General features: G+C 47.5%; 1 protein-coding gene and 1 pseudogene across 2 annotated transcripts in view; both read right to left on the reverse strand.

The window, feature by feature from the left end:
- Positions 1-15,989, reverse strand: part of LOC149462960 (NACHT, LRR and PYD domains-containing protein 6-like) — a 580,167-nt gene extending 564,178 nt beyond the window's left edge. For both annotated transcript variants that reach the window (XM_089676106.1, XM_089676107.1), the window contains exon 1: positions 15,864-15,989. The gene's annotated coding sequence lies outside the window, so the exon portion shown is untranslated. The remainder of the gene's footprint in view (positions 1-15,863) is intronic.
- Positions 15,990-21,543: 5,554 nt separating this feature from the next.
- Positions 21,544-21,659, reverse strand: LOC149462969 (U2 spliceosomal RNA; annotated as a pseudogene).
- Positions 21,660-25,399: the final 3,740 nt, after the last annotated feature.

A 25,399-nucleotide genomic window follows, 5' to 3' on the forward strand; every position in this document is an offset into this window, starting at 1 on the left:
CCACAAGGCGGTCCTACGAGGCCGACTTATCTCTATGGCTTCAACCAGAAATAAAAAATGTTGGCAGCAGATACTACTTTTAACCCGAGAATTAGAAGCACATTATAGAAGCCATGTAGCTAATCCATCTTTACTCAATAAACAGCTATTGTCCCAAAAACGCTTGGAACTGAATGCCCTACTTTCCCAAAATACTGAAAAGGCCCTCCGCTGGTCGAAGGCCTCGTTCCTATTACATAGCAACTCAGCGTCTGCCATGTTTGCAAGGAAATTGAACCATTCTTTGCGCCCTCCACACGTGTATAAATTGCGTACTAATTCAGGTGCTATCTCATCTTTACCTCAGGAAGTTTTGGGTATTTTTGAAAATTTTTATTCTAAACTACTGGCTTCTCCACAGTCGGATTCTGTTTCTCTATCAGATTCATGGCTGGATTCTATACCCCTTCCTGCTCTCACACCTTCTCAGATTGCCTCTCTTAATGCCCCCTGTACTTTGGAGGAAATAACATGTGCGATAGGCACGCTGAAACGCTCTACTGCGCCGGGTCCTGATGGATTTACCGCTAGCTATTATAAACATTTCACCTCTACATTGGCTCCATACTTGATAACATTATTTAATGATGTTTTGCAGGGGGGTAAGTTCCCCGAGGAGATGTTGTTAGCTAACATGTCTCTAATACCCAAGCCACAGAAAGACCACCGTTTGCCGCAAAACTATAGACCAATCTCAGTAATGAATAACGATCTGAAGATATTTAGCCGTATTTTGGCGAACAGGTTGGCTCCTATCATCTCCTCTTTGGTTTCTCCAGACCAATCGGGTTTTATTCCTGACAGATTTATTACTGATAACATTTGCCTCACTCTAAACGTTATTCAAGATGCCAATTTACATTCCAAAGAGGTTCTGTTGATGAGTTTAGACATAAACAAGACCTTTGACAGTGTTCTTTGGCCCTATTTATTTTCCTTCCTACAGAAAATGGGCTTCAGTGACGGGTGTTTGGCTGGTATACACGCCCTATACGACTCTCCTAAAACAAGAATAAGGCTTCCTGGCTGTAACTCTGACTTCTTTACATTGGGTAGAGGTACCTGCCAGGGCTGTCCTCTTTCACCCCCTTTATTTGCGCTGGTGTTGGAACCTTTGGCAGTAGCGATCAGATCACATTTGGATATTTCTGGCTACCCATTATTAGTTTCACATTTTAAAATAAGCATGTGTGCTGATGATGTTATGCTTTTTCTTACTAACCTGTTAACTTCATTGCCTAATTTATGTGTCGTATTGAATGATTTTGCCATAGCGTCAGGTCTCACCAATTTTACTAAATCGGTGATTATGCCTGTTAATGTTCCTGACTCCCTAAGTGCATCTCTCCGTAGTTCTTTCCCATTTTGTTGGGTCAAGGATCGGATATCCTTGTTCAAACAATTTTATTAACAATAAAGCAGATTGAAACAAACAAAGAGACATTGCTAATGTACACTGGACATTGAAGTGGCAATAAGACATAAAAAAAATGAATGAGAGTCGCAGTACACTAGCAGAAACAGGTAGATAAAAGTTGACAATAAAAGACATTATTGTTCCAGCCAATCAAAGTAATGTCTCCCAAGTGCATTAAAGAAATAGGGGGAAGTTTGAAGGGGGGGTCAGACAGGGGTGGAAGGGGGGAAAGGGGGAGAGGAACAGCAACCATGACTCCATGAGCGTTCAACAAGTTTACGACAGCCCCTGCGTGCTACGTACAAAGGGCTATTGATTATATCCATAGCGCATAGTATACAAATCAAGGGAGGAGGAGTGATTCGTAAAAGTTAGGTGGGAGGAAGCGCTCTACCCAGGGGCTCCATATGCGCAAAAATTTAGGGATCGTGTCAAGAATTGTGGCTTCCACCTTTGCATGTATCATGGCTTGTGTTATTCTGGTTTTGACGGCCGCGATACTCAGGATGGGGGATTTCCAAGATTTTGCTATAACCTGCTTAGCCACCGTCGTAACTTGCATAAGGAGCTTAAATTGCGAATTGGAGATGCCAGGGGGGCATTGATTGAGTAGGGCTGTTGTTGGGTCGGGTTGTAGGGTGATAGCGCTAAGTGTAGATATCATGGTGAAGATTTCACCCCAGAAGATTCGGGCTATTGGACAGTCCCACCACATATGGTAATGCGTTCCTGGGTCCGTACAGCCTCTAAAACAGTTGGGTGAGTAATTAGGGGTAAATTTTGCGATTCTCGCCGGGACTAAGTACCAGCGGGTTAAAACTTTATAATTTGTTTCCAATGCTACAATGTTCTGTGAGGATGATTTTGTGTTGGCCCAAATGCGGTCCCATTCAGACGGGTCAAATTCCTTACCTAAATCCGCTTCCCATTTATGGGTATACCGAGGGGGGGACATGGTGGTCGAAGTAGTGAAGAGTGAATATAAGCAGGAGATAAGCCCACGTCTATGAGGGTCTTTGTAGCACGCTCGTTCAAAGAGAGACATGGTGTCTGGCCGATTGGTTATTGTGGCGTAGGGAGCGTAAAAGTGTTGTAGCTGCAAGTATCGGAATATTTTGGAGGCTGGGAGGCCATGCGTTTCCTGCAGCGAGGCAAAGGATTTAAACGTATTCCTCTGTAGGAAATGATGTGTACGGAGTAGATTAGCAGAGGAACAGGCTTTGAATAAAAGGGGTGTCTGCCAGGCTGGGGGGAAAGCTGGGTTTCGCAGGAACGAGAGCATAGGATTATGTGGTGATTGGAGGAGATAACGGGTTTTCAGTTTGTCCCATAAGGATAGGAAGTGAGAAGTGATGGGGTTGGTTATAGAGCGGCGGTCTATTGGCCTCAACCAGATTAAGTTATCTGTAGATAAGGGGTCACATTCTATCGATTCAAGCGCAACCCATTGAGGGATTTCAAAAGTTGCATGGTATTTAGGTAACTGGGCTAAATGCGCTGCCTGATAATATTTGCTGATATCGGGTAGGCCCAGACCTCCACTGAGCTTAGGGTGATAGAGGGTGGAGCGAGGTATACGAGGACGAGTATTGCCCCATACATAGGAAAAGATGCGACGCTGCAGTGTGCGGAGGTAATGAGGGGGTACTGGGACAGGGAGGACTCTAAGTAGATATAGAGTTTTTGGGAGGATTGACATCTTGATAACTGCTATTCAGCCAAGCCATGCGAGGGGAAGGGAAAACCATTTGGTCAGAAGGGCTAAAAAGGTGGTTAAGCATTGGAAGATAGTTAGCTGCGTAAAGGTCTGATAACTTAGGAGTCAGTTTGATTCCCAAGAAAGGGATATGACACTGTGACCAAGGGAATGGTAAAATCTGCTGCAAGTGCGTCAACTCTATAGGGGGGAGAGAAATGTTGAGTGCTGTTGATTTATTAGGGTTTATTATTAGACCCGAAAGCGCGCCAAATGTCTTGAGAAGCCGGAGTAAGGAAGGGGAGGAAGTTAATGGGGATGTGAGAAAGAGCAAGACGTCATCCGCAAAGAGACATAATTTATGATGCGTGCCCCCTATTTCGAGTCCCTTAACATCTGGGTTAGCTCTGATTAAGAGGGCCAGAGGCTCTATAGCCAGGGCAAAGAGCAGGGGGGACAGAGGACAGCCCTGTCTCATGCCTCTGGAAATCGGGAACTGAGCTGATCTGTGCCCCAGATACCTAATTCTGGCCGAGGGCTCTCGATACAGCGAGAAGATCCAGGTTAAGAAGTGCGGGCCAAAACCCCAACAATGCAAAATATAGTTGAGGTATGGCCATGAGACTGTATCGAATGCTTTCCGAATATCTAGGGAGAGGAAACAGCCAGGAATATTACGAGACCTGGCTAAGTTTGCTAGAAGAGATGCACGCCTGATGTTATCTCCTGCTTGTCTAGTTGGGATAAAGCCCACTTGGTCATTATGAATTAGAGAGCCAATACACAAGTTAAGACGTGAAGAGAGGATTTTTGCTAACAGTTTGATATCAATGTTGAGGAGAGAGATTGGCCTATAATTGGACCATTGCGTGTCATCAGAATTCGGCTTTGGGATCATTGATATGTTCGCTTGCACTGTTTCATGGTTGAAGGTTTGGCCAGATAGTAAAGCGTTAAAAGCATTAGTAAGGATGGGTGTAAGGAGATGAGCAAATTTCCTATAATAAGTGGCTGAGAAGCCATCTGGTCCTGGACATTTCCGTAATTTTAGATTTTTAATAGCGTCTAGGGTTTCGCCAGGGGAGATAGGTCGCTCAAGCGCCGCTAACTGGCACTCTGAGAGTTTTGGGAAGGAAATGGAAGTTAGAAGGGCATCAGCTTGTGCGGGGTCAAAAGGTGTGGAAGAAGAGTAAAGCTGTGACAAATGTTTATGGAAAGTCTGTAGAATGTGTTCTGGGTTACTAGTGAGGTTGCCAGAGGAGGTGCGTATCCTGATAGGTTTAGTGAGCTGGTCGAGCCTGCAAAGTGAGAGGGCCAGGAATGTATTGGGTTTATTTGCCCTAGTATAATATTTATGTCTAGATCTACGAAGAGAGAGTTCTGCTTGATCTGTGAGAAAAAGATCTAGAGCCAATCTAGATCGCTCTAAGGCTTCACGATTGGCAGGCGTAGGAGCCGCCTGGAAAGTTTGATGGGAATGATCATAGGTTTGCTCCAGTAATAGACGTTGTTGTCTTTTGGTTTTATTTAAGAAGGATGCTTTGCTAATGCAGAACCCTCGCAATACCGGTTTATGCGCTTCCCATAACAGGAGAGGGGATATATCAGGAGATGGTTAAGAGTGAAATAGTCTTTTAGGGCTGCTTCAATTTCTAAACAGTGAGCTGGGTTTGCAAGCAGGTTATCATTAATGATCCAAGAGGATTCAGTGGGGGATGGGGCTAACGAGGCCATAGCCGTGAATACGGTGCAATGGTCAGTCCAAGGGATTGGAATTATTTCAGAGGCCAGAAGCCGAGGGGAAGAGGCGATAGTAATGAAAATATGGTCTATCCTGGAGAATGACTGGTGGGGATGAGAATAGAAGGTGTATTGGCGTTTAGTCGGGTTAAGTTCCCGCCCTGTGTCTATCAAAGAATAACAATGTAGTATGGCTTGGAAGGTCTGTTTAGAGGCAGGGACGGGGGATGGTTGAGGAGATTTGTCCAGAAAGGGATATATTACACTGTTAGAGTCTCCGCTAACAATTAAAGTTCCGCGCTTATGGTGGTCTATAACCGAGAGTATGTGGGAGAGGAATGGTAAGGGGTCTTGGTTTGGGGCATAATATGCTACAATGGTAACATCTACATCTAGGAGTTGCCCTACTAACAGGAGGTAACGACCCTCCGGGTCTTTGATTTCGGTGCATAGCGTGAAAGGTGTTGTGCGGTGGAAGGCAATCAGTACCCCCCTGCGTTTGGTGGCGGCAGAGGCTGTATATACCTGAGGATATCGAGGACCAAAAAACTTAGGAGTGGAGTTGGGAGTGAAATGCGTTTCCTGTAGACAGACCACGTGAGCTTTAAGTGTAGCAAAGGTTCGGAAAGCCTTATTCCGTTTCTGTGGAATATTGAGACCCTGTACATTCAGGGTGAGGATATTTAACAAGCCCATGGATAAAGTGCATAGTGGTTTGAATAGCATGGCACTCCCGCTCGGGATGTAGCCTGACGATTACTGCAGGGGATGAGAGCATTACGAAGTGTGTTGCGCAAAGTCATGGAGTCATGTTGGAAGGAAGGAGGAGGGGTACGGTATAAGAAAGGTAACAGGTGAGAAGGGGCGTAGAAGGCCATTTGTGGCCTAAAAGGTGGGTTCCCCAAGGACACCCTGAATCAGGGAGCAATAATAGCCCAAGTGTTATTAAATAACCAATAACACAGGGGCTAGGGTGGAGTGTGCAGGTACGCAGACCGCGAGGATGACAGCAGTGTGATTAATAAATGGTGGCGAGGTCCCGGTAGAAAAAAAACAGGTACATAAAAAGAACATTCGAGAAAATCAGGGATCCTAGACTCAGACGGCATTAGTATGCTAGTGAGACAACATCGGTGTAAGGGTGTGGCATCTCATGCCGCCAAAGCCCAGGCTCCTAAATATAAACTACAATGTAGCCCAGGAGGGGGGGTGTAGAACAATCCCCAGGTAATGGGGCAACCAAAATTTAACAGGTAGAGGGAGAATGGATAACAACGGTGTTAACCGTCATGATGATAACTAGAGATGAGCGAATCGAACATGACGAAGTGGAATTCGTTCCGAAGATTTGGAAAAATTTGATTCGCGACGAATCCGAAGATTAGCAAACTTCGGATGCACGAATCGAATTTTACCAAAAATGGCGGCGACATGTGTGGCGACGGAGAAAATGGACAGAGAAGATGGGGCGGGGATCTCTGGGAAGGCGCGCAGACAAGGCGCACTGACCCATAATGCATTCATGACATGTGATCGCATTAGCCAATCAGCAGCCAGCCAGCACTGTGTAATGGTGGAGCTATAAATCGCGGCCATCTTAGAATTCTCCATTAGCCTCCGGTCATTCAAGAGAGACAGACCTGTGTGTATTAAGGGACAGAGTTAGGGCCACAGAGACTTTAGGGCCACAGAATCGTTACTCAGGGACACAGAATCGTTACTCAGGGACACAGAATCGTTACTCAGGGACACAGAATCGTTACTCAGGGACACAGAATCGTTACTCAGGGACACAGAATCGTTACTCAGGGACACAGAATCGTTACTCAGGGACACACAATCGTTACTCAGGGACACACAATCGTTACTCAGGGACACACAATCGTTACTCAGGGACACACAATCGTTACTCAGGGACACACAATCGTTACTTAGGGCCACAGCTATCAAAGAATCGAAAATTTAAAGTGACATACACCCTTTTTTTTTTTGGTGTGGCTGTCGTGCACAGTTGGTGCTGCAGTTTGCCGATTGTGCAAAATAAACTGACTTTCTGCTTGACAACCACTATTGTACGTTCAAAGAGTTAAATCCATATACACGCCGGGTGGCGGTAATATTTTTTGGGTGATTAGTGCATTCCAGTGACATAAACGTACAGTTTCCAGCCAACGGCAAGCTGCAATTGACCGATTGTGCTAAATAAACTGACTTTCTGCTTCACAACCACTATTGTACGTTCAAAGAGTTAAATCCATTTACACGCCGGGTGGCGGTAATATTTTTTGGGTGATTAGTGCATTCCAGTGACATAAACGTACAGTTTCCAGCCAACGGCAAGCTGCAATTGACCGATTGTGCTAAATAAACTGACTTTCTGCTTCACAACCACTATTGTACGTTCAAAGAGTTAAATCCGGTTTTATTTTTGGGGTGCTTATTGAATTAAAGAGTATGTCAGACAACACGCAGAGGAGTGGCAGAGGAGGCATTGTTTCAGGAGCGAGCAGACGTGGCAGCAGAGGAAGGGGTCGAGGCAGCACTAGTCGCAGCCAGAGGCAGTGCTCCCGGTGTCATCCAGCGGTCGTGTCTCCACCGACAACCCTGCCGTCATCGATTGGTTGACTCGGTCATCTTCCTCTTCCCAGGTCACCTCTGACACCTACAGCCAACGGTCGGTGGGTACGTCAGACACAACCGTTAGTTGGCATGGCCCGGGAGCAAGCCCACTGAAATCACGTGTCCTCGACCTGCCCCTGTCCTTTGGTGTTCCCTCACCAAGCGAAGTATCGCATGCTGTGGGCTCAGCCCCACTGTACAGTGAGGAAGAGCTAACAGAGGGCGGTCAGGAACGGGGGGAGACATCCGCCTCTTCAGCAGCCAGGCGAAGAAGTACTGGCGAGGAGAGTGGCTTGGTAGCCGGTCTAGAGACAGGTCTGTCTCCTGACCCACACGCAGCCGAGGGGGCTAGTAGTGACGCGGAGACCCTAATTGATGATGATGAGGCTGATCGCACTTGGCAGCCTCATCGTCATCAGGCTATTGCTTCCGCATCATCAGGAGAAGAGGGTGCCAGCTTGGCAGCGAGCAAAACAGTCGGTGGGTTGCCCAGGAGGCAGCAGGGTCGCAGCAGTGTCAGTGGAGCCAAACGGCCACGGAGTAGAGCACCAGCTCCACTGCAGCCTACCACCACGGCCAGTAGTGGTGCCGGTGTGCACGGAGGAAGTAGCAGTCAGCCAGTGAGAAGTAGCGGGGGCAAAGTTTCCTACTCGGCGGTGTGGCAATTTTTCGTCAAGCCGCCCGAGGAAGTAAACGTAGCCGTATGTCGACTATGTGGCCAGAAAGTCAAGCGTGGCCAGGGGGCCCATGTTGGGACTACAGCGTTGCGTCAGCATATGCAGCGTCGCCATTCGGTGGCCTGGGAAAACCGTGATAAAGATACAGCGGTTCTGCCTGCCCCAGCCCCCACTCCATCACCCGCTCCGTTACTTGCTCCGTCACCCGACGTCGTCAATCGCCCTCTATCAGCCAGTCAAGGCTCCAACACCTCTGCTGAGGGGAGTTGTCGCTCGTTGGCATCTTCCGCTCGTTCAGATGCTCCTTCTCCTGCTACTCCTCTTCACGGATTCCGTCAGCAGTCTTTCTTGGAATCCGTTTCCAAGAGACAACAGTTTGCGAGCACGCACCCGACTGTGCAGAAGCTGAACGTCCTCCTGTCCAAGTTGCTGGTGCTGCAGTCCCTCCCTTTCCAAGTGGTGGACTCAGCACCTTTCCGAGAAATGATGGCTTGTGCCGAGCCACGGTGGAGAGTGCCAAGCCGGCATTTCTTCGCCAAAAGGGCAGTGCCAGCCCTGCATTCACATGTAGAAGAGATGGTGGGCCAGTCTTTGAGCATGTCGGTCTCTGCCAAAGTGCACGGCAGCGCCGACGTGTGGAGCTGTAACTACGGTCAGGGACAGTACATGTCATTTACGGCCCACTGGGTGAACGTGGTGCCGGCACAGCCGCACCAGCAACTTGGACAGGTCACGCCGCTTTTGCCTCCACGTTTACACGTCCTTGGTCCAGCAAAGATGTCCGCCTCTACCACCTCTTCTTCCGCCGTGTCCTCAGCCGCCACCCCCGTGCCAAGTCCCATTACCCGACCGGCATATCACATGGCAACGGTGTCACGCTGTGCTGCACCTGGTATGCCTTGGCGAACGTAGTCACACAGGGGAGGAACTTCTGAGTGTAATGAACAGAGAAATCGACAGATGGCTGTCTCCGCGCAAACTGAAAATCGGAACCATGTTGACCGACAACGGAAAGAACATGGTGTCTGCTCTGCATGGCTCACGTGTTCAATCTGGTTGTCAAGCGGTTCCTAAAATCCACCATCCCACTGCAAGACATCCTTAAAATGTCACGTAAACTTTGCATGCATTTCAGCCATTCCTACACCGCAAAGCACACCCTCCTTGAGCTGCAGCGGCAGAACGGAATTCCACAGCATCGCCTGATCTGCGACGTTGCAACAAGGTGGAATTCAACCCTACATATGTTAGACCGCCTTTACGAACAGCGAAAGGCCATCACCGATTTCCTGATGTTACAAGCGGATAAAGGTACTCCCCTGTGTAACTTCGATGTCAGCCATTGGCAGCTCATGCGTGACACCTGCCGCTTGCTCAGGCCCTTTGAGGAGGCCACGCTATTCATGAGTCGGCAGGACTATGGGATGAACGACGTCATTCCTCTGTTGCACGTCCTGGAACAAATGCTGTTAACAATGGCTGGTCAGGTTGCGGTAGACGTGGCGCACAGATCTCAACGCCACATGACCCCTGTGGGGGCAGGACAGGAAGAAGAGGAGGAGGTAGAGGAGGACATTGGTGCTCAGGAATTATTGAGTGAAATGGGTGGTTTTTCCACTCAGCGGACAGGAGTGGAGGAGCAGGAGCATCTGGTAGACGAGGAGGAGACAGAGGACCCAGACGCACCGTGGCAGTATGCTGTGGAGATGGAGGCAGGGAGTCCCTCGCATTCCTTGGCACAAATGGCCCATAGCATGCTCGGTTGCTTGCGTAGCGACAGCCGAATAATAACCATCAGACAGAGGGATGACTTTTGGCTGTCCACCTTGTTGGACCCTCGCTACAGTTCAAAAATGGTGGCCTTTTTCACACCTGCTGAGAGGGAGGCCAAAATAAAGTACTATAAAAACCACCTACAGTTGTGACCAAAATTATTCAACCCCCACTGAAATTGAGTGTTTTGGCCAGTTTGACATTGCTTTTGATCATTCAGTCATCTTGCTTACATTTACATTAAAGAGGCACTTGTAGGTCAGACAAATATAACATAACAGTTATAATGAAATAACCACAAATGTCTTTTCTGTGCTCACAGCATTATCAGTTTTATTCAACCCCCAAGTGACATTCAATCTTAGTACTTAGTACAGCATCCTTTTACAGTTATAACAGCTTTTAAACGTGAAGCATAGCTTGACACAAGTGTCTTGCAGCGATCTACGGGTATCTTCGCCCATTCTTCATGGGCAAAGGCCTCCAGTTCAGTCACATTCTTAGGCTTGCGCACTGCAACTGCTTTCTTTAAGTCCCACCAGAGGTTCTCAATCGGATTTAAGTCTGGTGACTGCGATGGCCACTCCAAAATGTTCCAGCCTTTCCTCTGCAACCATGCTCTAGTGGACTTGGAGGTATGCTTGGGATCATTGTCCTGTTGAAAGGTCCAACGTCTCCCAAGCCTCAGGTGTGTGACGGACTGCATCACGTTTCCATCCAATATCTCCTGGTACTGAAGAGAATTCATGGTACCTTGCACACGCTGAAGCTTCCCTGTACCTGCAGAAGCAAAACAGCCCCAAAGCATGATTGACCCTCCACCATGCTTCACAGTAGGCAAGGTGTTCTTTTCATCATAGGCCTTGTTCTTCCTCCTCCAAACATAGCGTTGATCCATGGGCCCAAACAGTTCTAATTTTGTTTCATCAGTCCACAGAACACTATCCCACAACTTTTGTGGTTTGTCCACATGGCTTTTGGCATACTGCAGTCGACTCTTCTTATTCTTTGGAGACAGCAAGGGGGTACGCCTGGGAGTTCTGGCACGGAGGCCTTCATTACGCAGTGTGCGTCTTATTGTCTGGGCTGAAACTTCTGTACCCACATCTGACAAATCTTTTCTCAGTTCCTCAGCAGTCACACGGGGACTTCTCTCCACTCTACGCTTCAGGTAGCGCACAGCAGTCGAAGTCAGCATCTTCTTTCTGCCACGACCAGGTAGCGTTTCAACAGTGCCCTTTGCCTTGAATTTGCGAATGATGCTTCCTAAGGTGTCTCTTGGTATGTTTAACATCTTTGCAATCTTCTTATAGCCATTGCCCTTCCTGTGAAGAGAAATCACCTCTTCTCTTGTCTTCCTGGACCATTCTCTTGCCTTCACCATGTTTGTAACCACACCAGTAAATGTCTAGAAGGAGCTGAGTATCACAGTCATTTTAAAGCTGCCTAATTGGTGCTTATTATGCTTGATTGCTGCTCGGTGACATCCACAGGTGTTTTCAATACCTGATGGAAAGCACCTGTATGAACCTCTGTTCTTCAGAGTGGTAGTCTTTAAGGGGTTGAATAATTGTGGCAATGAAGAAACCACATAAGAACCATTTACTACTGTATTACATAAACAATTGATGTCATTTTAGTTGCATTTGGGTAGTTACAACGTCCTTGTAGGATTTGATTCTGAATACAATTCCAAATGTACACTATAGTCCCTAAACCCCTTTACAGCATTGGGGGTTGAATAATTTTGGTCACAACTGTATGTAGTCAGTTGGTCTCTGCCTTTCTGCGCCAACGTCCATCCTCAGACACTCTGCCATGGGCCCCTGTACCGCCTCCTCATGCTGCTGTCAGGCCCGTAATCTGCCATGGGCCCCCGTACCGACTCCTCATGCTGCTGCCAGGCCCGTAATCTGTCATGGGCCCCTGTACCGCCTCCTCATGCTGCTGCCAGGTCCAGAGTGTGTCATGGGTCCCTGTACGGCCTCCCATTGCTGCTGTCTTCATCGCCACACTCTGCCATGTGCCACTTTCAGGTCTCCTCACACTGCTGGTGGGTTCCATTTTGTCATAGGGTGCTGTATGGCCTCCCATTGCTGCTGCCTCCACCGCCACACTGTGGCTCCACACTCTGGTTTTGGCCCCGTGACTGCCCAAATGAGTGAAGTGTGCGGTGATTCTAAGATCGACGGCACTCATCTGCATGTCATACTGACTGACAGTATTATTTCTCTTCCCCAGCAGACTCCAAGGGCATTTAAATTAAAGGTACAGTGTTCTACACTAATATAAAGGCTCTCTGAAGCCTAGAAACACCCTTTTTATAAGTTAAATTCGCAGCGAATATATTCGGCTCGAAGCGAATTTGTTCTGCGAATTCGGCGAATCAGCCGAACCTAATTTTTGAATAATTCGCTCATCTCTAATGATAACCAAACGAGTACACCGTACGGTGTGTATGGCAAAAAAAGGAAAAAGAAGAATAAACGTGGGATATTGTTCAGTCCATGGTATCTTGCGAAGGTAGGCCTGGAGACGAAAAACGCCCCCGCTTGTGGAAATTGAGTTGACTTTCAGGTGCACGTGTGGGGAAGGACTTCCACGGCAAGCAGGATGTGGACCTCCGCTTGGCACTTTCTGATGGAGTCGCTGGGGGATGTAGTTGCAGGATCCGTAAGGTGTCTAAAAGGTCCTCTGGGGTCTTGCAGGTGTAATCCCGGGAGTGGTATCGGAATCGCACTGCGAAGGGGAAGCTCCACCTATATTGTATAGCGTGTTGTTGGAGTACTTGTAGGTGGGGTTTCATAGCCCTGTGCTTGGAGATTGTTGTGGGGCATAGATCTTGGAATAATTGGTAGGTATGACCATGGAACTGTAGAGATTCTGCGAGGACCATCTGCGCATCGTGGTGCTAATGCCCTGTGAACTCTATCCAATTCTAATCTGTCGATTGGGATAGCTGGAGCAAGCTCTTGGAACAGAGCCGTTATCGTTGATTGGACATCAACAATCGTTTCCGGAAGGCCACGGATACGCAGGTTTGAGCGCCGTGCTCGGTTTTCAATGTCCTCCAGTCGTGTTAATAATGTTGCGTTTTTGTCACGCAGGAGGTCAAGGTCATCCGTATGTGTCTGAAGCGAGGCGTCAAGACCATCTACCCTCTTGCTCTAGGTCCGCAGTGCGCTGTCCTAGCTCACGGATTTCCCTAGAAAGTGTGGCAGTGATGCGGTCCGAAGTTTGCTTCAAAGCTTTGTGTAGCATTTTTTCAAATCTTGATAATAGGTCAGGGGGTGTAAGGTCAGGCGTCATGGCTTGTACAGGGACATCTGTTTCATTTTCGGACTCACCCTCAGACGTGCAGGGATGGCTGGGCTGCGGATCCTGCACGGCTGCATATGCCCCTGCTGCTTGTATGCTTCCACGTGTTGGGGCGGTGGCCATCTTTGTGGAGGCCTTTGCCAGGGCCTCTTTAATAGTTTTGATGCCGGGGTGCCCCTTTGACCATTTTGCTGTTTGCCAGGGGGGGGGCTGTTATGCTGATCTCAGCCCCCCTGCTCTTTCTCTCTCCTCAGCCACGGTATGCTGTGTGCAGTGGTGGGCGGGCCTATGGACGGCACACAGTGGGGGCCAAGTCCCCTGTCGGATTTTTCCGACCTGTTGCGGAGGATCCGCCGCAGACCCGGGTGGGTCAGACCCCGGGATGGTTGCCGTGGGGATCAGATCCCCCCTGAGTGTATTGCGGGCCGGGACCCGCTGCTTCGAGCTGCCGTCACCCGACGGGGAGACGGAGCCTCATCGGGACATGTCCGTCCCGCCGGCCGCGCATGCGCACTCCAAGGATCGGATATCCTATCTAGGTATTAATCTCTCTCCTAGATACTCGGATATGTTTGCTGCTAATTATCCACCATGTGTATCACGTCTCTCTACTCTATTGAAGACTTGGCATGGTTACCATATTTCCTTTCTAGGTAGAGTCACGGCAGTTAAAATGAATATTTTGCCTAAACTGCTTTATCTTTTTAGAGCACTTCCAGTTCCAGTTTTGAAAATGTTTTTGGACCATTTTCAGCGGACTATTAACAATTTTATTTGGGGAAACAAGTGTCCACGTTTTGCCTCATCTATTTTGTAGCAGTCACAACGGACGGGAGGTCCCGGTCTTCCCAACTTTTGGCTATATTACCGCTCGGCTCGTTTTGCGCAATTATCACAATGGGCTACTATTAACTCTCAAATCCCATGGATCAAGTTCGAATCTCAGTCAATACGCCCATTTTATTTACCGGGAATTTTATGGTCTAAAATCTCCCCTCGATCGCTTACTTTTCATAACTCCATAGTGACCCATTCACTGACACTTTGGTCCAAATACAAATATAAATTGAATCTAGTCTCTCTTATTCCCCCAGGTGTTTAATTTTTTGATGATCTTACTTTTGTTGCAGCTTTTTCTTCCCATCAAATGTTTCATTGGTGGTATGATCGATCCTTTATCAGATTATCAGATTTTCAAAGAGGAGGATCTTACATTACCTTTAATATGCTGCGTGTGTTGTTTGATGTTCCTCTTCGTGAGTACCTTCGTTACCGACAGATTACACACTTTTTTAATTCACACTTTGGCCTTATGCCATCTTCTCCGATTTCCTTTTTTGAACGTATCAGCCATGACTCTCCCAGGGGTAGGGGTCTTATTTCTGATCTTTATCCCCAATTTTTGATCTGTTCTTCTCCCACACCCCCTCTATATAGACAAAAATGGGAGGAGGATAGTGGTATCACTTTTTCAGATGAGGATTGGGATTCCATGGTGGATAACATATGCAAGCGTTCTAGATGTCTTTCTGTTTGTGAGACGGCCCTTAAGGTTTTAACCAGATGGTATTATACCCCATCAAGACTACATGTATTGTACCCACAAACGTCCCCTTTATGTTTCCGGGGCTGTGACTGCACAGGTACTTTGGTTCATATATTCTGGGATTGCCCAACCATATCTTCGACTTGGTGCAAGATATCTGAGGTGGCTACCTCACTGTCGGGTACCCCGATACGATTGTCTATACAGACCTGTCTATTGGGGGCCCATATTCCAGGGGTCTCTGATGCCAATCTGAGATTTATACATACTATATGTATTGCCACTTTATGGTCTATTGCCTTACATTGGAGGTCCAATGCTGTACCCTTGGCCTCCGTTTTACACAGAATTGATGCCGTAATGCTCATGGAGCGCATTCATTATACCCTACTGGATAAGATGCACTTATTTGATAAAAAATGGGAGTCATGGAGAGATTGTAGACATATATTGCATGATTAACAACATTCTCAGTGAAAGTTGACTGACATATACTGTTGACAGATGTATCACTCAACTTACCTTATCATTTACGTGTTTCATGTACTCGTAATTTACTCTTTTCTATTTCTTCTCTTTTTTATGTTAATATACTTTTCTGTATTGTACTTTTCAAAAGTGCCTTGTTTTTGCTGAAAGTATCATTTGAAAACTGTACTGTTGTTTTACAGTCTACTCTTATACAATAAAACTGTTTGTAAACAAAAAAAAAAAAATTGTGTTTGAAAAACCGCAGTGCAAATACCATGTGACATAAATTGCAACAATCCCCATTTCCTTCTCTAGGGTCTTTGCTAAAAAAATATATATAACGTTTGGCGGTTGTAAGTAATTTTCCAGCAAAAAATACAGATTTAAAATCTCCCAGAAAATGGCGGGTCTTCCAGTGGTTATAGTCATTCCGGACCACATCATGAACCCAGCACTCCTGCCGCCACAAATAATCGTCCGGACGGGGATACATCCTCCGATAATTCTATAAACACAGCTGAGTGCTGGATATAGAGCGGGATAACAATCAGCTGTCAGCAGACTTACCTAGATGGTCATGTCAGGGTTAATGGAGTCGGCCGGTCTGTGTCGCCGATCACTGGTGCTGCAGCAGTCGCTGTAATCCTGCAGTGCTCAGGGTAAAGGATCCTTCTGGATGAACCGCGGAAGAATGTTCATGAAAACCAGAAGAAGGAAACTTTATTCTCTACAAGTTATGCTTTTTTTTTTGGCAGCATAAGTGACTCCGCCCCTTCTACAATGACTCACGTTGAGTTGTCAACCCGTCTCAACTCTTTCAAAAGAAAAAACATTTCCAGTCAGGGCACATTTTTTACTGACAACATGAAATATGACTGAAACGCCTATTAGAAACAGAGAGAATTGATATTTAAAGGATAAGTTCACCTTTGCAGAATAAATAATAAATGTTGATAGTTTTGCTGCAGGAGCCTGGAAAGCATTGCACCCGCAAACATCACGGGTCCAATGTGGGCTCCTGCAGACATGTCCTCCGCCTTCCTGCCCTTACCTCTGTACAGACTTTTCATTTGTGTAGCACTACCCCCTCGGGGGTTGCTGTTGAATTTGGGTTCCTCTATAGTCCTGCACTGCCAGTCCTTTAACATTTCCACACATCACTCATGCTCAGGCAAGAATTCAGGCTTTGAACATTGGTTTTGGTTATTTTATTTAGGGGATTTAACTTGGATTGGGTATAGGGGTGTATAGGATGACCAAGGGTAACCAAAATCTTGAGGACAAACTTCCTGAACTACTCACCACTTCTCCTTTAAAGACACTCAGTCACCATTGGAGAGCTAGCCAGCACCTCCAGTTGAAGTACCCCAGACCCAGATGAACTCCTCTTCCACCCAGCAGTCTGTAGGCAATCTTTCCTTATCCTGAGCAGGGGATCTGGGTCCTCTTCCCTCAATAGGTGCACAGTCACTAGTAGGGGGCTAATCTGGGTCCCCACCAAAGTGCTCCTTCCCCTATCTGCCCAGGCAGTGTAGGTGTACTCCCTCAGGTTCCCCTCATGCACAGCTTGTGGATGGCTGCTGTTAGCAGACTTGATAGCTGGACGGTTCCTTCCTGCCACACAGGGGATCCTCTCCCAGGGAACCAGTGACTTCTGAATTCTCCTCCTGTCCACTTCCAGGCTCGCAGGCACTCCCCATCCCAGCAGGCCTCCTGGCAGCCCTTCCCCACCAGCCTCACATCTCTCTCCACTCTACTCCACTCCACCACCTTCTCTCCTCTCCTCACCTGACTGAGCAGACCCCACCACCTTCTCTCCTCTCCTCACCTGACTGAGCAGGTTCCACCACATTCTCTCCTCACCTGACTAAGCAGGCTCCAATTGAGGCTCCACTCCTCAAAACCCACCCACTGTCCCCAAGGCCCTCATATGAAAGGCTTGAGCAGGGGGAAATTCCAGAGAGGGTGGCCTGCAGAGTCTCTCAGCCCTGGCCCAAATGTAACCTCTTTGGCTATTACACCTGAGCTGCTGACAGCTCCTGGCTAACCATTAGGGATCTAACTCCCCCTAGTGTAACTAGGAGGGTGTTACATTTGAAAGCTGAAGGTCATGTCAGTGAACTACAAGAACGCTTATTAGAGCCCCAGCATAGCTCATTGGAACTACAAGTTTGTCTGCTGTAGTGGAAGATGGTTCTTGTAGTTTATCCATTCACAGGAACTCATGAATAAACAATGCAGCTGTGTGCACTTCTATGCCATTTTCAACAAGTGACAGTAGGTGCAGAAGGACTCCCACTCGCTGTCACAAGGAGGGGGATGAGGGGGGGGGGGGCAGGAGCTGGAACATGTTACATATTCCAAAGACGAACTTAGCAATTAAAGGGTAAGTTCATCTTGTGAGCAAGATTAAGATGAAGGAAGACCCAGGGCACCTCGGAAAAGGACAGAAAAATAGGTTTTGCTGCACGCATAGCGCACTGAGTCAAGCAATAGGCGTGACCAGTGGGAGGGTCTTAAAGGGGATTGGTCAGAACCTGTGCCTGCAGTATACATGGCACACATATACCACAGTCTTTGTACCCACAAACGTCCATAGTATCCCCTTAGATCCTTCAGGCACCCCCTTACATTCTCCAGAGTACCCCTTACATCCTCCTCCAAAGTGCCTCTTTAATACCTTCAGATTTTCCCCTTACATCTTCCTTCAGAGTGCCTCCTTAGTACCTTTAGAGTGCCCCCTTACATCTTACTCCAGAGTGCCCCCTTAGTGCCGTCAGAGTGCTCCCTTAAATCTTCCTCCAGAGAGCCTCCTTAGCACCTTCAGAGTGCCTCCTTACAGCTTCCTCCAAAGTATTCCCATAGTACTATTATATTAATGGGCACAATGGAAGATGTAAAGGGGCACCCTGGAGGATGTAAAGGGGCTCCCTGGAGGATGTAAATAACATCATTGAGGATGTAAAGGGGCACCCTGGAGGATGTAAAGGGGCACCCTGGAGGATGTAAAGGGGCTCCCTGGAGGATGTAAAGGGGCATCATGGAGGATGTAGAGGGACATCCTGGAGGATGTAAAAGGGCTCCCTAGAGGATGTAGAGGGACACCCTGGAGGATGTAAAGGGGCATCATGGAGGATGTAAGAGGGCACCCTGGAGGATGTAAGTGGGAACCCTATAGGAAACCATGTGCCAAGTTGCTCTGTCTTACTTCAAAACTCCAATCTACCAATACAATCTGTTTTTTTTTTTTTTTTTTTAAGTCCGCAAACGTGCAAACTACAACGAAAAAACCCATAAGTGTTTCACAAAAAAATGCAAGTGCAAAAACACCACACAAAAAGTGCACTTAGGGGTGTGCTTTGTCCTACCCCCGGAGGGGTTGGACCACTACCCTGATCCCCCGGGGCATGAAGCTCCTGACAGGGACAAGGTTCCCATTTGGTCCTCCTGGCCAAAAGGCCTGGTGGACCACCGTTCCTTATGCCCAGCCGAAGCCGGACATCCAGTACTTGGTCAGGGGGCTCTCCCGAAGAGAAAACCCCCTAGGGATCAGGGGAGGAAGGAACCAAAAGGCCACACATCCTCCCCCTAGACTTCAGGGCAGGCCCGAGGACCCACACCCTCCATCATGTGAAGAAAACACACACATAAGTAAAAGTGACAAACGTGGGAGTGTAAAAATAAATAAATAATTAATTAAATAAATCTATAAAAATAATAAAAAAGTGGTCATGCCCAAATTGTGCACTGACCAGGCCCTGAGGCCTGTCGCAAAAAAATTGCCCAGGACTTGGCCAAAAGGTCCTAGAGGCGCAGTGCAAAAAGTGTTTAAACGCGGTGACTAGAGATGAGCGAAGAATTCAAAAATTCGATTCGGCTGATTCGGCGAATTCCAGTATGAAATTCGATTTGATGCGAATTTATTCGCTACGAAGATGACTTATAAAAAGGGTTTCTAGGCTTCAGAGAGCCTTTAAATTAGTGCAGAACACTGTACCTTTAATTTAAATGCCCTTGGAGATGAGGAAGGAGAAGGAGAAGGAGAAGGATGAGAAGAAGGAGAAGGAGAAGGATGAGAAGAAGGAGAAGGATGAGAAGAAGGAGAAGGAGAAGGAGAAGGATGAGAAGAAGGAGAAGGAGAAGGATGAGAAGAAGGAGAAGGAGAAGGATGAGAAGAAGGAGAAGGAGAAGGATGAGAAGAAGGAGAAGGAGAAGGAGAAGGATGAGAAGAAGGAGAAGGAGAAGGATGAGAAGATGGAGAAGGAGAAGGATGAGAAGAAGGAGAAGGATGAGAAGAAGGAGAAGGAGAAGGATGAGAAGAAGGAGAAGGAGAAGGATGAGAAGAAGGAGAAGGATGAGAAGAAGGAGAAGGAGAAGGAGAAGGAGAAGGAGAAGGAGAAGGAGAAGGATGAGAAGAAGGAGAAGGAGAAGGATGAGAAGATGGAGAAGGAGAAGGATGAGAAGAAGGAGAAGGATGAGAAGAAGGAGAAGGAGAAGGATGAGAAGAAGGAGAAGGATGAGAAGAAGGAGAAGGAGAAGGATGAGAAGAAGGAGAAGGATGAGAAGAAGGAGAAGGATGAGAAGAAGGATGAGAAGAAGGATGAGAAGAAGGAGAAGGATGAGAAGAAGGATGAGAAGAAGGAGAAGGATGAGAAGAAGGAGAAGGATGAGAAGAAGGAGAAGGATGAGAATAAGGAGAAGGATGAGAAGAAGGAGAAGGAGAAGCAGAAGGAGAAGGATAAGAAGAAGGAGAAGGAGAAGGATGAGAAGATGGAGAAGGAGAAGGATGAGAAGATGGAGAAGGAGAAGGATGAGAAGAAGGAGAAGGATGAGAAGAAGGAGAAGGAGAAGGATGAGAAGAAGGAGAAGGATGAGAAGAAGGAGAAGGAGAAGGATGAGAAGAAGGAGAAGGATGAGAAGAAGGATGAGAAGAAGGATGAGAAGAAGGAGAAGGATGAGAAGAAGGAGAAGGATGAGAAGAAGGAGAAGGATGAGAAGAAGGATGAGAAGAAGGATGAGAAGAAGGAGAAGGATGAGAAGAAGGACAGTTCTGTGACAGTTTCTGTCTATTTCTGACAGTTCTGGGACATTCACTCCATACAGCGGTTTCAACCGCTGTATGGAGGGAATGTCATAGAACTGTCAGAAATAGACTATTTCTAACAGTTCTGGGACACTCACTCCATACAGCGGTTGAAACATTGTATCTATTTGTTTCCATAAATGGATCCATTTATGGAAACAAATAGATACAATGTTTCAACCGCTGTATGGAGTGAGTGTCCCAGAACTGTCATAAATAGTCTATTTCTGACAGTTCTATGACATTCCCTCCATACAGCGGTTGAAACCGCTGTATGGAGTGAATGTCCCAGAACTGTCAGAAATAGTCTATTTCTGACAGTTATGGGACATTCACTCCATACAGCGGTTGAAACATTGTATCTATTTTTTTCCATAAATGACATTCTGCAGATACACTTAGAGGAGCTCTGCACATACACTTTTTGCCGGCTTGGAATTATTCTTATTTTCATCCTACTTCTTCTTCTTCTTCATCCTCATCCTCTTCTTCTTCTTCTGAGGATGAGGATGAGGATGAAGAAGAAGAAGAAGAAGAAGAAGAACAAGTAGGATGAAAATAAGAATAATTCCAAACCGGCAAAAAGTGTATGTGCAGAGTTCCTCTATTTCTGACAGTTCTCTGACAGCTTCTTCACATGTACAGCGGTTGAAACATCTGTATCCTAAATGGAAACTAATAGATACAATGTTTCAACCGCTGTACATGTGAAGGAACTGTCAGAGAACTGTCAGAAATAGCGGAGCTCACTGCAGGGACACTTTTGCCGGCTGATCGGGAAATGTTCGATTCGCGCACCCGAAGTAGGCAAAATTTCGGATTCGACGCGAATCGAATATTTCCTGAAATTCGACTCGAATTCCGGTTCGCCTGGTTCGATTTGCTCATCTCTAGCGGTGACCATGTGCTCATTCACAACGTGGGGTCCCACACCCAAGTGCTACTCAGAGCACCCCTGAGGCGACTACTCAGGGGGCACCGTGTTTGTGGACTCTCTGCCTTCCCAGCCCCTGGCCAGACCAAGTTAGATCCATCCAAATCAGGAGGTACTGGGTCTTTCCAGTTTTCTTGGGGGAATTACTCCCAGGGCCCCAGCTTAACTCGTGGCGCTCCCTGGTTTCTGTCCCCCAATGGTACTAGCCTTCCGGACCCCCATCATACCAGTGAGGGTACTATACAACAGCCATCCCCGCAAAGCTAGAATGGCCAGGAGCACCCCCACTGGACACTGATAAGAACAGATACTACACTTGATCTTAGCCAAAAGGCCGAGAAGCGATGTAGGAGACTACATAAGCTAACTCAGTCCTAGTGTCCAGAGAGGTAATCTTTGTCAACCACGATAGAAAAACCTTGCCTGCCAGTGTGTACATGCCACACCCCACCCCTAAATGACAGATTCCCAGCTGCAGTAAATTAGATGTACAGCAGGGAATCCCGGGTGATGTCATAGACCGAATTTGATAATGACATCACCAAGGATTCTCAGTGACATTACCAAAGTTCAGCTTCTAATCAAATAAGTGTTTCATACTGTTCTGTAATATAGACAGCCTGCTTATTATTGATGCCCAATAACTCCCTGTATGAATGAAGAATCCCCCTCCTCCATTCATGTGATGGAAAGCATAATATGTACAGGAAGATGAAAGAGGTGTTGTGGCTTCTACACCTCAGCTCTAGATATGACCTTAGATTTTACAAGTGGCCAATTCAATTGTTTATAAAGAATGCCATCAGAATTCTCTGCATGTCTGGGTTCTGGCAGAATAATTGGGGTATATTTTAGGGATACAAGGGCTGTATATGTGTGCAATGTATAGTGAGAGTAGACTCAGTGTCAGGGATCGCGGCTCGCGGTCCCGCGCATGCGCAGTACATCGGGACGCGATAGCTGGCGGACACTAGGACCTGGGCGCCCGCAACGGTGACAAGACTCGCGCATGTGCACTAGCAATCGCGGACACGCGCCTGGCACCAATAGAAGGGCAGGGTACCCTATTTAAACTGGCCAGGTATGTGCTTTAGTTGCCGTATGGTCTAATCTGTATCCTGTGTTCCTGTGTGATTGCCTAGCTACTGACCCTGCCTGACCCTGATTTGCTGACTTCTCCTGTTCTGACCCCTGGCTTGCCTGACCATTCTCCTGTCTAATCCTCTGCCTTTGATCTCCTGTTGCCGAACCTGGACCGTGACCCGTTATTCTTCTGCCTGTCATTTGTACCGATTTGCTCCCGCTGTTACTGACCTGGCCTGCCTGACTACGCTTACTCTGCCTCCTCGCATCAGACTCTCACCCGCTATGTACCACCGTCAGGTACTTCTACCGCAGCTGGTTGCACCCAGGGGCCGCGACCTGGTTCCAGCTTGCTCCAAGTCCATCCCCACTATCAGGGGCCCTGGTGGACAAGCAGGTTGGGACTTAGATTCTGCGCCCTTTGGAATTCTGGTCCATGGAACACTAGAGGCTACCACCGGTAGGTCCTAACAGAACCATACGGCCATGTCAGAGTCTGGAGGAGGACCCTCTTCCTGGCAAGAAATGTGTCAGCATTTGGCGGCCCTAACCCAAGCCATCAAAACACTGGAGGAGGGATACAAGCACCTGGATGGACGTGTCCAGGCCCTAGCCGCACCTGCTGTCAAGGTATCAGACCCAGTCAGCCCACCTCCTACTGGTAATACAGCTGTACCTTCCACTGGAGCCACTTTTGCCATTCCTCCGCCAGAGCCTCGGGTACCAATGCCTGAGCGTTTCAATGGGGATCGAGGGGAGTTTAGGGCCTTCCAAAATTCCTGTTAGCTCTATTTTGATCTCCAGCCTTGGACGTTCTCCTCAGAAACTGTGAAGGTGGGGTTTGTAATATCCCTGCTGCAGGATGATCCCCAGGCCTGGGCACACCGGCTATTGGAGGCTCGCCATCCACACGTGAATTCCGTGGCCAAATTTTTTAAAGCAATGGCACTGCTTTATGATGACCCTCAGTGAAGTGCCTCAGCTGAAGCAGCCTTACACTCCTTACAGCAAGGTCATCGGTCAGCAGAGGATTACGCCTCAGAATTTAGGCGTTGGAGCGGAGATACACAATGGAACGATGCGGCTCTGCGCCATCAGTTCCACTTAGGGTTGTCCGAACCCCTTAAAGATAAACTAGCAAGGGTGGGAGTGCCTGACTCATTGGAAAAACTGATCACTCTTGCTATTCAGATTGACCATAGATTATGGGAGCGAAGGCAGGAGAGGTTCGGTCAAGAGGCAAGACCAACATGGATGCTACCACAGGTTTCTACCCTGCCATATCCTGCAGCCAGTAGCTTGAACCCAGAATCTGCTGACAGAACGGAGCCCATGCAGCTAGGCCTGATGCGGCCTTCTCTCACAGCTGAGGAACTCCAGAGACGCCGAGCAAACAACTTATGTCTCTACTGTGGAGCAGCGGGTCACATGGTATGCTCATGTCCAGAGAAGCTCTGTAAGTACTCTGCCATTTTTTCTATGTCTCCAATCTGCTTAGATGACCCTACTCATGTAGCCGTACCAATTTATTTTCAGCTTCCTGGAAGAACCGTTCAAGTCACAGCAATCATTGACTCAGAGGCCTGTAGCTGTTTTGTAGACCTTAGCTTTGTCACTCAACAGCAGATTCCATTACTACCCAAGGAGCGTGGCCTGAACATCTTCCTGGCTGATGGTTCCCGAATCAAATCAGGGTTGGTAGACCGTGAGACCCCTCCTACATGCACCACAGGCCGCCATCAAGAATTCCTCCGCTTGGACGCCATTGCGTCCACTTTATTTCCAGTAATTTTGGGGCTTCCCTGGCTACGAGCTCATGATCCACAAATTGACTGGAAAACTGGATCTATCCGATTCAGTTCACCATACTGCCAGGAGCACTGCCTCCCAAAGCCATCACCAGGCCCCCCGGCTCTGTTGTGTGTGAACACAGATTCAGACCTGACCTGGAAGACCGCCTTTCGCACTCGGTTCGGGCACTTTGAGTACCTGGTTATGCCATTCGGGTTATGTAACGCACCGGCCACTTTCCAACATTTTGTGAATGACATCTTTAGAGATGTTCTTGATATTTACGTGATTGTGTATTTTCGGATTACTTTCTGATTTTCTCCTCATCCCTAGAGACATATAGGAGTCACGTCAAGAATGTGCTGGAACGACTACGCAAGCATGGGCTTTATGCCAAGCTGAAAAATGCAGCTTTGAGCAGCGTAGCATTCCTTTTCTGGGGCTAATTATTTCAACTAATGGAATTGCTATGGACCCCCAGAAGATAGCTGCGATTCTGGAATGGCCAGTTCCCATGGATAAGAAAGGGGTACAGTGATTTATTGGTTTCGCCAATTTTTATAGAACATTTATTAAAAACGTCTCGGGCCTGGTGACTCCCATCACCCAATTTACCAGGTTGGGGGTACGTTTTCAGTGGACACCCAAGGCTCAGGCCGCCTTTGAATCACTGAAAAAGCTGTTCATGACAGTGCCCATCTTAAGTCACCCTGAAGGCTTCACTGCCTTACATTCTGGAGGTAGACGCATCAGAAAATGCAGTAGGAACTATTTTGTCCCAGAGAGTAGGAGTAAAGGAGCTGATGCACCCAATAGCCTTCTTTTCTAGAAAACTTTCCCCATCAGAAAGAAATTATGATATCGGGGATCAGGAGCTATTGGCAAAAAAGATGGCATTAGAGGAGTGGAGGTGTTTTTTGGAGGGAGCCTTGCATCCCATCCTTGTCTTCACTGACCACAAGAACCTGGAATACCTGAGGACAGCTAAACACCTCAGACCACGTCAGGCCAGATGGGCGTTATTTTTCTCTAGGTATACCTTGCATATCACTTATCGGCCCAGGTCTAAGAATACCAAACCGGAAGCCCTTTCCCAGATGTTTGAAGACCCTGAGGAAACGGCCAGACCAGATACAATTTTACCAGCAGGTAGCTTCCTGCTACTACAATCCGAGCTTCTATCCAGATTACAGGCTGCCTCCACTGGAGTTC

Source organism: Staurois parvus, unplaced genomic scaffold (assembly GCF_062004578.1).
Source record: "Staurois parvus isolate SC_StPar_1 unplaced genomic scaffold, SC_StPar_1.0 ptg000164l, whole genome shotgun sequence".
Lineage (NCBI taxonomy): Eukaryota > Metazoa > Chordata > Amphibia > Anura > Ranidae > Staurois > Staurois parvus.